Raw genomic sequence first — 15,747 nt, 5'->3', positions numbered from 1 at the left:
TTTTCGGTTCCTTGCCACTGTTGCCTTTGGCTTGCTCAGTTGGGGATAATTAATTTGATTAATCGATTCAATAGTGCTATTGATCAGCATTACCAAACGTGGATGTTTTACACCACAAACAAACACTGATGTACTATTTTATTTAATACTGTGAAGCTGCTTTGATACAATCTGTATTGTGAAAAGCGCTATATAAATAAAGTTGACTTGACTTGACATCTTGTGAAACGGGCATTATACCACCCCTTTAAATGGAAAATGTGCTAAAGTCATGGGATAGCTTTAATGTTTTTTGCGACTGGGTATGTTTAGGCATAAAGTCATAATTAAATAAAAAAATCAAACAATATGGATCATAAATTCCATATCTATGTTACTTACGTTGTGGAGAAGAGAAGAGTAGATGAGTATCTTTTAACTGAACAGAGCTGCTCACATTTACATGTTCTGTTTAATTAAAAATAGAAATAGACATGATTGTAGGAAATGATTGTTACAATTTTTAAAGTTATAACTTATAGACATTTTAAGAAATAAATCATGCACCTGTTGAGAGTGTGTAGTAGTCGTGCAGAACCATTTGAGCACATAAAGGGTTCTTCAGGACGATTCGGTACTAAAGAGAACTGGTACTGCGCCACCCTCAGGCTGAATAACGACAAAAAAAAGTAAAGTGGTGCATGAAACAAGAGGGTAAGAAGCACCACTTTAATTTACAGCCCGCAATGTCATACTTACCCTGTAACTACATGGAATACTTACAGTCTAAATAATTTGCCTAAATAATTTGATATTTTCCTGGTTACCCCTTTATTCCCAAAACTTTACATATTATTCCCCTATACTTACACGTACGTACTTTATTGGTACACTGTAATTACCGAAAGTTACACTGTAATTTCGTTTTAATTACGCAGTATTTTCCTGGTTGTTACACCTTTATTCCCAAGACTTTACGTATTGTTCCCCTATACTTACACGTAAGTACTTTATAGGTACACTGTATTTACCGAAAGTTATACTGTAATTTCATTTTAATTAGGGCTGAGCGATTAATTGCATTTGCGATTTTTTTAACCGCAGAGCTGCGATTATAGTCTGGTCACGTGACACGCGAGAGTAAACCAGTCTGCACTGCAGATGAAGCATCAACTTGGCGCGCAACGCATATAGACCTGGCTACAGGAAATGACAGTTTATGTTTAATTTATGTGATATTGTGTTATAGATTCTCTCCAACGATTCTGTATCGATTAAGATAATTTCAGATTTATGTCTGAGCTTAGTTTTAAACACAGATACGTGATGACGCGTGTGCTTTATAAACAACCGTATTCTGCTTGCTTCTAAATCCTCACACACACACACACACACACACACACACACACACACACACACACACACACACACACGACACCACTTGAACCTTACGAGAAATCATCTTTAATAAAGTTCGGAAAAGTTGAAGCGAATTACAAGGACATTCACGGGCTTCATTACACAAGATATGAGAGACGCGCGGTCTGCGTGATGTTACTTCAGTAGTGCGCGGTCTCGCCCGTCGGTATTTTACTTACAAATGTTCTAGGAAGGCATCATATGTCTTGGAATGCAGTTGGCTTATATATTAAAAATATGAAAATCACCGACAGAAGCTGCCTTCAATTTCAAATAGCCTACTCACGTGCGCTTTGCAAAGAGCGTTTGAGCATGCGGCTGTGAGCGACTCCGTCTACGTGGTTAAATGTACTTGCATCTCAAAATGCTTTTATGACGCGAAATTAATGTGACACAGTCAGTTATTAAACAGACAGGACAAACCACATCTTATAATTTCAAAAGAAATGAAAACGTTCAGACAGCCTACTCTTAAATACTGAAAGTACTCTTTGTTTATTGCTTGTAATATTTTTTTCCCTCTTTGTTATTTGTTTTGAAGCTATATTTGTTAAAATTATTAACATGTAATTGTATTAATTTAGTTTTTTAATGTGTAATTATTATAAGTAGGCCTACTTATAATTATGTAAGTAAATAATTTAAGTTTTATTAATAAGATCAATTAAAGAAAAAAAAAGATCGGCTCATGAGGCGCCTAAAGATTCCCTTCCCTATTTTACAATGATTTATTGTTTGTTTTTGTTGAATAATAGAAAAGATAAAGATCTTAAAAAATAATCGCGTATTAAATCGTAATATTGGTAAAAAAATCGCAATTAGATTATTTTCCAAAATCGTCCAGCCCTAATTTTAATTACACAGTAGCCTACTTTCCGGGCTGTAATCTAAAGCGTTACCCATTTAGCCTATCATCGCAACATCAATTGATGAACAAAATTAGAGCAACAGAACCATTGACGCCAGTCATCAGATTCTGCACGATTGCGTGGCGCTGCACAAGCCCAGATAAAACATTCATCGCGGTAGCGCGCTAAATACAAAAACATCTCCCAGCATCGTTTCTCTTTGGATATAAACACTAAAATGGACCATATTCATACAAGAAGATTTGCTGTACGCATGATTACAGGCAAGGGATATCGGATGACCATCACAACCTTGAACAGTCGAACTTCATTCACCACGTCTAAAAGTAAGCTATGGCTTGTTTAACCTGTTTGTTATAGTTAATTTGACTATCTTAAAATCTAGAGAGAATATTGGTCAAAACAGCATGCCTCTTTATACACAATTATGTTTTCAAATGTAGCTTAATGTTGTCAATATTCAAATGATAATTAATGATGGCATATGTTTTGTATAACATTTGCCACATTTCTTTTTAAATCATGCTTTAAAGCCAAATATGTCGTTCTTTCCAATGACAAAAAACAACACAGAAAACTGTTAATGTTTTGGCGTGTTTTATGTTTCTCTTAAAGCAGATGTTATCACCCTGCTGGAAAAACCAGCATAGACCAGCATAATTTCAATGCTGGTCTATGCTGGTCTATGCTGGTTTATGCTAGTCTATGCTGGTTTGGTGCTGGTTTAGCTGGTGGACCAGCAAGACAATGCTGGTCTAGCAGCATGGTTTTGCTGGTCTACCAGCATGGTCTTGCTGGTGATGCTGGTCTACCAGCATGGTCTTGCTGGTGATGCTGGTCTACCAGCATGGACTTGCTGGTGATGCTGGACTACCAGCAAGGTCTCATTAATGATGCTGGTCTACCAGCATGGTCTTGCTGGTGATGCTGGTCTACCAGCATGGTCTTGCTGGTGATGCTGGTCTACCAGCATGGTCTTGCTGGTGATGCTGGTCTACCAGCAAGGTCTCATTAATGGTGCTGGTCTACCAGCAAGGTCTCATTAATGGTGCTGGTCTACCAGCATGGTCTTGCTGGTGATGCTGGTCTACCAGCAAGGTCTCATTAATGATGCTGGTCTACCAGCAAGGTCTCATTAATGATGCTGGTGTTAGGGGGTTAACAGTTTAGGACCCAAGGACCAGATGTTTGAAAGAAGACCCGGAGTCAGAATTATAAAAAAAATAGAAGAAAAGTTTTACTGAAGATATTTTGCAGTTTCATCAGCAGAAGTTCAGCTTCAAGACTCACACAGGAGTTCGTAGGCCGCCCCGCTAACAGTTACACAGATCACAGCAGTTATACCCTTCACCAAGGTCTAAGCTACGTCATTGCTTACAGGTTGAATGATTCTCATTGGCTAAGAAATTGATAAACATATTAATTTTCCACACATATACAGATAGACAGAAGCATATCTCCATAGATTATGCAGCTGACACTCAGACCCTGAAGTTAGGCACGTCATGACCTTCCAGGTCGCAGATTTGGGTGGCTGGGTGCCAGCATGTCCCGAACAACAACTCAGTCAATCTCCAATAATGCCAGTGGTTCCTTAACCTGTAAGCAAGAAGACTAACACACACACCCAACAGACATCTTTTCCAAGGTTGAATATGGCCAGGCTCTAACTATAAACAGGAGTCTCGTCTCAAAACATCAAGATAACAAGTTCTTTCTCTCAGGACAGGACAATTTATTCTAAATGGAAAGTATAGGCTTTAAATGACAAATGGTCCCTTAAACTATAGACTTTAATGACCCCTATGTGTTTTAACATGTTGAAGACCTTTCTCAAACACAAAACCAGTCCCTATTTCATTTCTGGAAGCTGGGATAAATAGGCAAGCACTGTTACTGCATTCAAATATCAAATACAGACATTAAAGAATACATGAAAAGAACATTTCCGCAATCACACATGGTAACATCTATAACAAAGTAAAATCTCCAGAGAAGTCATTCAACTCATTTGATTTTTAGAAGGAAAAGTATTGATTAATACCTTGATTATAATCACTCATTACATATACATTGAAGCAGCAGTGGATTCCAATCCACTCCCTTCACTGGTCTACCAGCAAGGTCTCATTAATGGTGCTGGTCTACCAGCAAGGTCTCATTAATGGTGCTGGTCTACCAGCATGGTCTTGCTGGTGATGCTGGTCTACCAGCAAGGTCTCATTAATGATGCTGGTCTACCAGCAAGGTCTCATTAATGATGCTGGTCTACCAGCAAGGTCTCATTAATGATGCTGGTCTACCAGCATGGTCTTGTGTGATTTACTTTAGCTCATTATTTTGTACACATTTATGCAGCCAGTACTTACATGGTCCATTTAATAAGTTAACTTGTTTAAATTACAAAAAAAGAAGACAGTTAAATAGAAATTAGGCTAGCAATGTCAATAAGTTCTTTAAGGGCAGTATATAAATACTTGGCCAACACATAACACTATTTTTCTCATACAAATTCATTACAATAAATAAACTAAAGATTCTTAGAACATTAACATCTGTTCGAAATAAGTTTATTACTGCAACAGAATATTTACATGTTAAATTCACATTTATAGGAATTACTTGATACCATTACTACCAAGACAATATATACAGTGCATTCAGTATTCACATTAATAAATTATAATGCTTAAAGGAGAACTCCGGGAATTTTTTAAGTTTAAAAAACAGTCAGTTAACAAGCAATGTACACCAATATAAGAGATTACATTAACATGTTCCTACAAGCATCCGGTGTCAATGTATTGTGGAGGATGTTTAATCAAAAATTAAACACTTACATTTAAAACAATAAAAAACACTTTGAAATAAAATAAAAATTAAACACTGGGGGGTGTTTGATAGTAATGATAAGCCCTGTCTGTTTTTTCTTTTCTGTTTTTTTTTCAGGTCAAGGTCAAGGTCACTTTATTTATATAGCATGTTTACAACAGCCACTTGGCTGACCAAAGTGTTTTACAGTGCTTTGGTTGAACAACCAGATTAAAGATTAAAATAAAAATAAAAATAAATAAATAGTACCTACATAGCAACACATAAAACACAATAGAAACAGCAAAGCTGAGAACAATCATTAAAACAGGAGTAGCAAGGCAGTATCAGACTCAAATATAATATAGTCGAACAGAAATGTCGAAGCAGTATCAGACTCAAATATAAAATAGTTGAACAGAAATGTCGAAGCAGTATCAGACTCAAATATAATATAGTCGAACAGAAATGTCGAAGTAGTATCAGACTCAAATATAATATAGTCGAACAGAAATGTCGAAGCAGTATCAGACTCAAATATAATATAGTCGAACAGAAATGTCGAAGCAGTATCAGACTCAAATATAATATAGTCGAACAGAAATGTCGAAGCAGTATCAGACTCAAATATAATATAGTCGAACAGAAATGTCGAAGCAGTATCAGACTCAAATATAATATAGTCGAACAGAAATGTCGAAGCAGTATCAGACTCAAATATAATATAGTCGAACAGAAATGTCGAAGCAGTATCAGACTCAAATATAATATAGTCGAACAGAAATGTCGAAGCAGTATCAGACTCAAATATAATATAGTCGAACAGAAATGTCGAAGCAGTATCAGACTCAAAGATAATATAGTCGAACAGAAATGTCGAAGCAGTATCAGACTCAAAGATAATATAGTCGAACAGAAATGTCGAAGCAGTATCAGACTCAAATATAATATAGTCGAACAGAAATGTCGAAGCAGTATCAGACTCAAAGATAATATAGTCGAACAGAAATGTCGAAGCAGTATCAGACTCAAATATAATATAGTCGAACAGAAATGTCGAAGCAGTATCAGACTCAAATATAATATAGTCGAACAGAAATGTCGAAGCAGTATCAGACTCAAATATAATATAGTCGAACAGAAATGTCGAAGCAGTATCAGACTCAAAGATAATATAGTCGAACAGAAATGTCGAAGTAGTATCAGACTCAAATATAATATAGTCGAACAGAAATGTCGAAGTAGTATCAGACTCAAATATAAAATAGTCGAACAGAAATGTCGAAGTAGTATCAGACTCAAAGATAATATAGTCGAACAGAAATGTCGAAGTAGTATCAGACTCAAATATAATATAGTCGAACAGAAATGTCGAAGCAGTATCAGACTCAAAGATAATATAGTCGAACAGAAATGTCGAAGCAGTATCAGACTCAAATATAATATAGTCGAACAGAAATGTCGAAGCAGTATCAGACTCAAAGATAATATAGTCGAACAGAAATGTCAAAGCAGTATCAGACTCAAAGATAATATAGTCGAACAGAAATGTCGTAGTATCAGACTCAAAGATAATATAGTCGAACAGAAATGTCGAAGTAGTATCAGACTCAAATATAATATAGTCGAACAGAAATGTCGAAGCAGTATCAGACTCAAATATAATATAGTCGAACAGAAATGTCGAAGCAGTATCAGACTCAAAGATAATATAGTCGAACAGAAATGTCGAAGCAGTATCAGACTCAAAGATAATATAGTCGAACAGAAATGTCGAAGCAGTATCAGACTCAAATATAATATAGTCGAACAGAAATGTCGAAGCAGTATCTGTTAAGAAGGTTTCATCCAATCAGAGAGTCGTTTAAGGTATGACGTCTGTCAGTGCCTAGTCAGTAAGAGACGAACGAAATATGAATGCTCCTATGCAGAAGATTAATACCTCATCTTTCCTTCAGTAGTGGTCCTATGTGAGCGAGTTAATGACAAGAATGTAAGTTGTTTATTTCCTTTTATCTTGTGATGTTATATATGCGTTAAAAGCAGATTTGTGTACTTTGAGTTATCACGAGGACGTTTGCTTACCATCGCGGCAGCTCGCGCTAGCGCCTAAGCGCCAAAGTTCATCCTTTGTTTAATATAAGTAATGCATGAGCACTTTCATAGTGTGAGATATATCTCTGGATGGTGATTTATAAGGTTATTTGCCTATATTTGTGTAAATATTGTGTTATGTGCTGTTTCTTATATCGGGTGTATATGTTACTGCCTGTAATGAAACTATAATGGCGTCTCACATAACAATTAACTCCATGTGCGTCCCTTGAACGCCACCTTGTGGATTATCTAGGAACTGCAATAACTTTAATAATGTAGCCAGTTCTATTGCCTTGGTGAATGTTATTGATTTAGCTGTATATCTAATATGATTGTTATTCTTTATTATTTTCAGACCACTTACTGTTAACACTCACTGTTACTATTCAACCTGAATCAAGAGTAAACTACAAACTCTGCTTCAAACTCTGAGTCGTATGTGTTCTTACCGACACACCAGTGCGGATACAAATCCACCTACTCCAGTAAAATACAGTCTTTAATTAAACCCCCAAAACATTTGGTCCTTCGAGCCGGATGCTGTATCTACACTGGACTCATGATGTCAGAGGATCAGAATGCAGAGTATCAAGTTGAAGGAGCTCGCCCTAAACGTGTAGTTCGTCAACCAGCCTACTTACAAGATTTCGAACTGCAGTATGCTGGACTGCCTAGAGATAATGTCCTTCTGCCTCAGTCTTCACCGCGACCACATGGGTCAGATGACTATCAACATGGAGATGAGGACAGAGATATTCCTATGGACCATCCGCAGGCATCTATTTCTTATCATGATCAAAGAGAAGAGGCTGTTGGATCACCTGATTCATTAGAATCACCACGACTGGCTTTAGAGCCCTGGTACCTTACCACAGATCGTTGGAGTGAGAGAGATGAACGCAGCCCTCACTGGTATGGACGTTCCTTACCTCCTGATGTCCAAAACACAGTGCATGATCTGGAACAAGAGAATAGACATCTCCGTGCTACTCAGCTATCCATGAGGGAAGAGATCAGCCAACTTATAGAAATCCAGAAAAGTATGCAGCAGATGTTGATAAACCAGTCGCAAAGCCAGAGGTCAACTCCTAAGCCTAATTCACAGTTCCAAGTATTAACCCCTCCAGTTCCTTTGCCTAGAGTTGCAAGCAGACAGTCAGAGTCTCCAGGGCCTACACCGACTCCTAGAGCCTTTCCAGTTCCTGCACCACGCCGCCTTTCTACATCTAAGAATACAAATCCTTATGTAGATACAGTCAGCTACGCACAGCATACTCCTCCAATGCAGCCTTACTCAAATGCCTTTGTTTCAGATAATGTGGCTACTCAGATTCCCTCAGGCCCTGTTGACACTCACAGAGTTACGCGGGACACAAGGCAGCCAACAACAGTAAGGAGTGCTTCTATCATCTACACACCACCTCCTCCTAGCTCCAGTCAGCCGCATGTAGCACCAGCTAACTTTCCACGGATCCAGACTAACATTGCAAGACAGGAGATAATTTATAGAGGTCCACAGCCAACCATTCCAGATTTTACCCGTCGAGAGCCTGGTGAATTTGCCCGTCTCAAACTTGCCTTGAATAACCTACTACCTGATGAAGCTACAGAGCTATTCAAGTACCAAATTTTGGTAGATCACCTAAAGTTAGCAGATGCTCGCCTCATTGCTGATTCCTTTTTGAATTCATCCACTCCCTACTCAGATACCATGGCAGCCCTCACTGAGCGGTTCGGTCGACCTCACCAGCTTGCCCTGAGTAAAATTGCTGCCATTATGGATGCATCAAATATTCAGCCTGGCGACACTGTAGGCTTTGAACGCTTCGCTCTTCAGATACAAGCCTTAGTAGGATTCCTTAAAACATTAGGAACAGAAGGAGACATTGAATTACATTGTGGATTCCACGTGGCTCGACTTTTGTCCAAGCTCCCTCCAGAACAAAGAGCATCCTTCCGCAGGCACATGAGTTATGAACCTGGCTCAGTGTACACGCTTCTTGATCTAGCTAAATGGCTTAATTTCGAATCCTGGTGCCAGGATCCAGAGAGCTTTGGTGGATATAAGCCCCAGAAAGATAGAGCCCGTTCCCGAGTGGATCAACAGAAGGAAACTAAAGCCAAGGTCAGACAGACTACAATCCTTCATGGCTCGAACGAATTATGTTCTTCAATACCATCAGTGCCAACCAAGAGTCAAGGCAAAAGCTTTGCCTTCTGTCCATACTGTGACAGTAAAGAACATTATCTGAGTCAATGTGCCACATTCCAATCCTTAACCAAAGACCAAGTGATTGACTGGATTAAGATTAATAACAGATGCTGGAAGTGTGGACGTAACCATAGAGCTGCACAGTGTACCCTCAAGAAACTCTGCCATCTGTGTAATGGAAAGCACCTCCAAATCCTCCATGAGGTCAACTTTAAGCCTGTGAAAGAAGGGACCTGTTTAGTTAGTTCAACTAGCAAAATGCTATACCTAGACCGTCCTCAAGGACTCAGCAGCGTCCTTCTGAAAGTGGTCAGAGTCATTCTGAAGCATAAGGGACAGAGCCTAGATACTTATGCTGTGCTTGATGATGGTTCTGAACGGACAATGCTGTTACCAGCGGCAGCCCGGAGGCTGGGACTTACAGGCCAGGCAGAGGACTTAGCCTTGAGAACTATAAGGCAAGACATCACTAAGCTTTGCGGTACCTCAGTATCTTTTCAGATTTCAACTCCATCCCAGCCTGGCAGGAGTTACAAAATAACGGGAGCCTTCACCGCAGAACTACTTAGCTTAGCTGAACATTCCTACCCTGTTGCAGACCTTCAGCGACGATACCGGCATTTGAAAGGTTTACCTTTACAGCCTATTCACAAAGCGTGTCCCCTGTTACTGATTGGAGCAGACCATCCTCACCTTATCACTCCAATTGAACCAGTTCGTCTCGGTCCACCTGGAGGTCCGGCAGCTGTCAAGACAAGGCTGGGTTGGACTTTACAAGGACCAGCAAGAGTCTTTGGAGATAATGTGAAATCTCAACAGTGTCTGCACATTGCCATTAATCCCTCAATGACAGAGTTGTTCCAGAATGTTGAGAGACTTTGGCAAGTAGACGTGATTCCCAATCGAAATGAGAAATCTGTCACGCGGTCTAAGCAGGACCAAGGAGCTCTTGACTTGCTCCAGTCACAGACTGTCAGAGTACTGATCGATGGCGTAAGTCGCTATGCAACTCCACTCCTGCGTAAGAAGGATATGCCCATACTTCATGCTCCTATGGAGGCAGTACTTCCTAACCTTAGGAACACAGAGAAACGCCTGGAGAAAGACCCTAGTAAAGCAGCTGCCTACCAACAAGAGATAAAGAAATTAGAGACCTCTGGCTATGTTGTCAAACTCCCACCTGAAACAGCTAATTCGCAAAGAGAGTCATGGTTCATCCCTCACCACCTTGTGCAGCACAACGGTAAGAACCGTGTGGTCTTTAACTGTTCATTTGACTTTGAAGGCCATAATCTGAATAACTATCTGCTGCCAGGACCAGCCTTGGGCCCATCATTGTTAGGAGTAATTCTGCGCTTTCGTGAACATCCAGTGGCAATAAGCGGAGATATTAAAGGGATGTTCCATCAGGTTCGTCTCCTTCCAGCAGATAGGCATATTCTCCGCTTTGCATGGCGAGACTTGGACAGATCTAAATCACCGGACATCTATGAATGGCAAGTGCTTCCCTTTGGCACTACGTGCAGTCCGTGTTGTGCCATTTATGCTGTCCAGCGACATGTTACAGATCACAGCACTCCTGATGACAATATCAGAACCATAGTAGAAAGGAATTTCTATGTGGACAATTGTTTGAAGAGCCTACCATCATCTCAAGAGGCAAGGCAGCTTGTAGACAAACTCTGTACCCTCTTTGCCAGCGGTGGCTTTGAACTGCGCCAGTGGGCATGTAATGATCCCAGTGTGGTCGATCACCTACCGACAGAATTGAGATCCAGCAGTACCGAATTGTGGCTATCTCAAGATCGTACCGATGTGCAAGAATCCGCATTAGGTTTAAGGTGGCACTGCAAATCAGATCTCCTTGGATATAAAACTCGTCCTGTCAAGTCTGGTCCATGTACCCTTCGACACGTTTACAAGGTACTTGCAACCCAGTACGACCCCCTAGGCTTCATACTCCCATTTACCACTCGGGCCAAAGTTTTAGTTCAGAGATTATGGGACAAGCAACGAGAATGGGATGACCCAAATCTACCTGATGACCTTTTGAGATCCTGGAAGGAATGGGAGAGAGAACTCCCTACGTTAGCAAGTATTTCACTTCCCCGCTGTGTCACATCTTCAGACATTAATCACTCCCACAACACCAGACAGATTCACATCTTTTGTGACGCTTCTGAGCAAGCTTATGGATCTGTCGCTTACTTACGTACTGAGGATGACAGTGGTCATGTCCAGTTAGCCTTTATACTAGCAAGATCCAAGGTTGCCCCGAAACGACGTCTGACCATCCCCCGACTAGAGCTGTGTGCTGCCCTGAACGGTGCCCAATTATCTAAACTCTTGCAAACTGAGCTCACTCTAAAGATCAATACAGTGACACTTTGGACAGATTCCACCACTGTTCTAGCCTGGCTCAACTCCGAATCATACAGATTCAAGGTGTTCGTTGGAACCAGGATAGCCGAAATTCAAGAGCTGACTGCAGAATGTTCCTGGCGATATGTGGATTCCAGCAGTAATCCAGCGGATGACCTCACCAGAGGTAAAACTCTTTCTCAGTTATCATTGCCTAACAGATGGAGTCAGGGACCATCATTCCTGTTTGAGTCTGAGTCAGTATGGCCTGTCACTCCTCCCATACAACCACCGGAAATCAAAACAGAGCAGCGTAAAGGAATCTTCTGTGGCCTTATGACAGAAGTGGTTGTTCCTGACATTCCTGACCCTACCACACACAATACCTGGAGTGAGTTAGTAGAGGCCACCGTTCAGGGGCTAAAAGATACAGGACCACCATCAGCAGTGAACTATCAAACTGCAGAATGGCATATCCTGCAGAAATCTCAAATTGATAGTTTTCCAGATGACTACAAACTGCTAAAAGCTGGTAAATCTGTACCTTTCAGTAGTCGACTACTTGCTCTTGCCCCAGAATTTGACGACTCTTGTCAGCTTATAAGAGTTGGTGGCCGTTTACGTCGAGTTGAAGGACTAGAGATGTCAGTTATACACCCTGTAGTCCTTGACCCACATCACTGGGTTACCAAGTTACTGATCCAAGACTTTGATAGTAAACTCTGCCATCCAGGACCTGAAAGAGTCTTCGGAGAGATAAGGAGAAGCTTTTGGATACTGAGAGGACGAGAAGCTATACGCAAACAACAATATTTGTGCAAAGATTGTCAGAAATGGAAGAACAAACCAGTTATTCCCCGAATGGCAGATCTACCTCCAGCTCGACTCAGACTGCTCAAACCCCCATTCTACAGTACAGGCATGGACTGTTTCGGGCCATTCCAAATTAAGATTGGCAGACGATGTGAGAAAAGGTGGGGAATCATCTTTAAGTGTCTCACGACACGAAGCGTTCATCTAGACCTCCTTACAGCCATTGACACTGATTCCTTTCTGATGGCCTTAAGGAGGTTTATAGCTCGCCGTGGCACACCTCGCGAGTTATATTCAGACAATGGCACTAACTTTCACGGAGGACAGAGAGAGTTGCAAGAAGCCTTTGCATCACTTACTCCACAGATCCAGCTACATTTGGCTAAACAAAAGATTTCTTTCCACTTTAACCCACCTGGAGCCCCACACTTTGGAGGTGTGTGGGAAAGAGAAATTAGGTCGGTCAAGACTGCTCTTCGTATCACAGTCAGCTCCCAAGTCGTAACTGAGGAAGTTCTCCCAACAGTCCTCATTGAGGTAGAGGGAATGCTTAATAGCAAGCCCCTGGGTTACACTTCCAGCAATGTAGCTGACCTTGACCCTGTTACACCAAATTATTTGCTGATGGGGCGGCCAGATAGCTCACTACCACTCGTAATTTATCCTGCTACAGAGCTCATGGGTCGAAGAAGGTGGAAGCAGAGTCAGGTTCTAGCCGATCAGTTCTGGTCAAGTTTCATCCAGCACTACCTGCCTACGCTACAGACCCGCAACAAGTGGCACACAGATGCCGGTGACATTTCTACCGGAACAGTGGTAATGCTCATCGATCCACAACTACCACGAGCATTGTGGTTGGTAGGCAAAGTTGCGAAGACCTTCCCAGGTTCTGATGGCCATATCAGATCTGTTGAGATTCAAATTAAGGATAAGACCTACATCCGGCCTGTTTCTCGCTTGATCCCCCTTCCTGCATTCACGGATCAAAGGGAACTTGTCTTAGCCCCTCAGACTGATTAATTTATAGAGTTCAAATATGCTTGGCATATTTGGGGGCGGCAATGTTAAGAAGGTTTCATCCAATCAGAGAGTCGTTTAAGGTATGACGTCTGTCAGTGCCTAGTCAGTAAGAGACGAACGAAATATGAATGCTCCTATGCAGAAGATTAATACCTCATCTTTCCTTCAGTAGTGGTCCTATGTGAGCGAGTTAATGACAAGAATGTAAGTTGTTTATTTCCTTTTATCTTGTGATGTTATATATGCGTTAAAAGCAGATTTGTGTACTTTGAGTTATCACGAGGACGTTTGCTTACCATCGCGGCAGCTCGCGCTAGCGCCTAAGCGCCAAAGTTCATCCTTTGTTTAATATAAGTAATGCATGAGCACTTTCATAGTGTGAGATATATCTCTGGATGGTTATTTATAAGGTTATTTGCCTATATTTGTGTAAATATTGTGTTATGTGCTGTTTCTTATATCGGGTGTATATGTTACTGCCTGTAATGAAACTATAATGGCGTCTCACATAACAACTAACTCCATGTGCGTCCCTTGAACGCCACCTTGTGGATTATCTAGGAACTGCAATAACTTTAATAATGTAGCCAGTTCTATTGCCTTGGTGAATGTTATTGATTTAGCTGTATATCTAATATGATTGTTATTCTTTATTATTTTCAGACCACTTACTGTTACCACTCACTGTTACTATTCAACCTGAATCAAGAGTAAACTACAAACTCTGCTTCAAACTCTGAGTCGTATGTGTTCTTACCGACACACCAGTGCGGATACAAATCCACCTACTCCAGTAAAATACAGTCTTTAATTAAACCCCCAAAACAGTATCAGACTCAAAGATAATATAGTCGAACAGAAATGTCGAAGTAGTATCAGACTCAAAGATAATATAGTCGAACAGAAATGTCGAAGTAGTATCAGACTCAAATATAATATAGTCGAACAGAAATGTCGAAGCAGTATCAGACTCAAAGATAATATAGTCGAACAGAAATGTCGAAGCAGTATCAGACTCAAAGATAATATAGCTTAGTCGAACAGAAATGTTGAAGCAGTATCAGACTCAAATATAATATAGCTTAGTCGAACAGAAATGTCGAAGCAGTATCAGACTCAAAGATAATATAGTCGAACAGAGGTGTCAATAAAGTATCAGACTCAAATAAAGAATGCAAAAAAGGGGTGGCAAAACAGTATCAGACTCAAATATAATATAGTCGAACAGAAATGTCGAAGCAGTATCAGACTCAAATATAATATAGTCGAACAGAAATGTCGAAGCAGTATCAGACTCAAAGATAATATAGTCGAACAGAAATGTCGAAGCAGTATCAGACTCAAAGATAATATAGTCGAACAGAAATGTCGAAGCAGTATCAGACTCAAATATAATATAGTCGAACAGAAATGTCGAAGCAGTATCAGACTCAAAGATAATATAGTCGAACAGAAATGTCGAAGTAGTATCAGACTCAAAGATAATATAGTCGAACAGAAATGTCGAAGTAGTATCAGACTCAAATATAATATAGTCGAACAGAAATGTCGAAGCAGTATCAGACTCAAATATAATATAGTCGAACAGAAATGTCGAAGCAGTATCAGACTCAAAGATAATATAGCTTAGTCGAACAGAAATGTCGAAGCAGTATCAGACTCAAATATAATATAGCTTAGTCGAATAGAAATGTCAAAGCAGTATCAGACTCAAAGATAATATAGTCGAACAGAAATGTCGAAGCAGTATCAGACTCAAATATAATATAGCTTAGTCGAATAGAAATGTCGAAGCAGTATCAGACTCAAAGATAATATAGTCGAACAGAAATGTCGAAGCAGTATCAGACTCAAAGATAATATAGTCGAACAGAAATGTCGAAGCAGTATCAGACTCAAATATAATATAGCTTAGTCGAATAGAAATGTCGAAGCATTATCAGACTCAAAGATAATATAGTCGAACAGAGGTGTCAATAAAGTATCAGACTCAAATAAAGAATGCAAAAAAGGGGTGGCAAAACAGTATCAGACAGATATGAAATAGTAAGTCACCCAGAGAAGGGAGATCAATAAGCTAGAGAAAAAGAGGCTTGAGTGTGAATGTCCTCCTAGATATTTCTTCGGACTTTAGATATTATTTCTCCCACCCCCTCCTGTTATCAC

The sequence above is a fragment of the Scardinius erythrophthalmus genome (genome assembly GCF_964197995.2).
Source record: "Scardinius erythrophthalmus genome assembly, chromosome: 1".
Lineage (NCBI taxonomy): Eukaryota > Metazoa > Chordata > Actinopteri > Cypriniformes > Leuciscidae > Scardinius > Scardinius erythrophthalmus.
Note: the sequence above shows the minus strand (reverse complement) of the source record.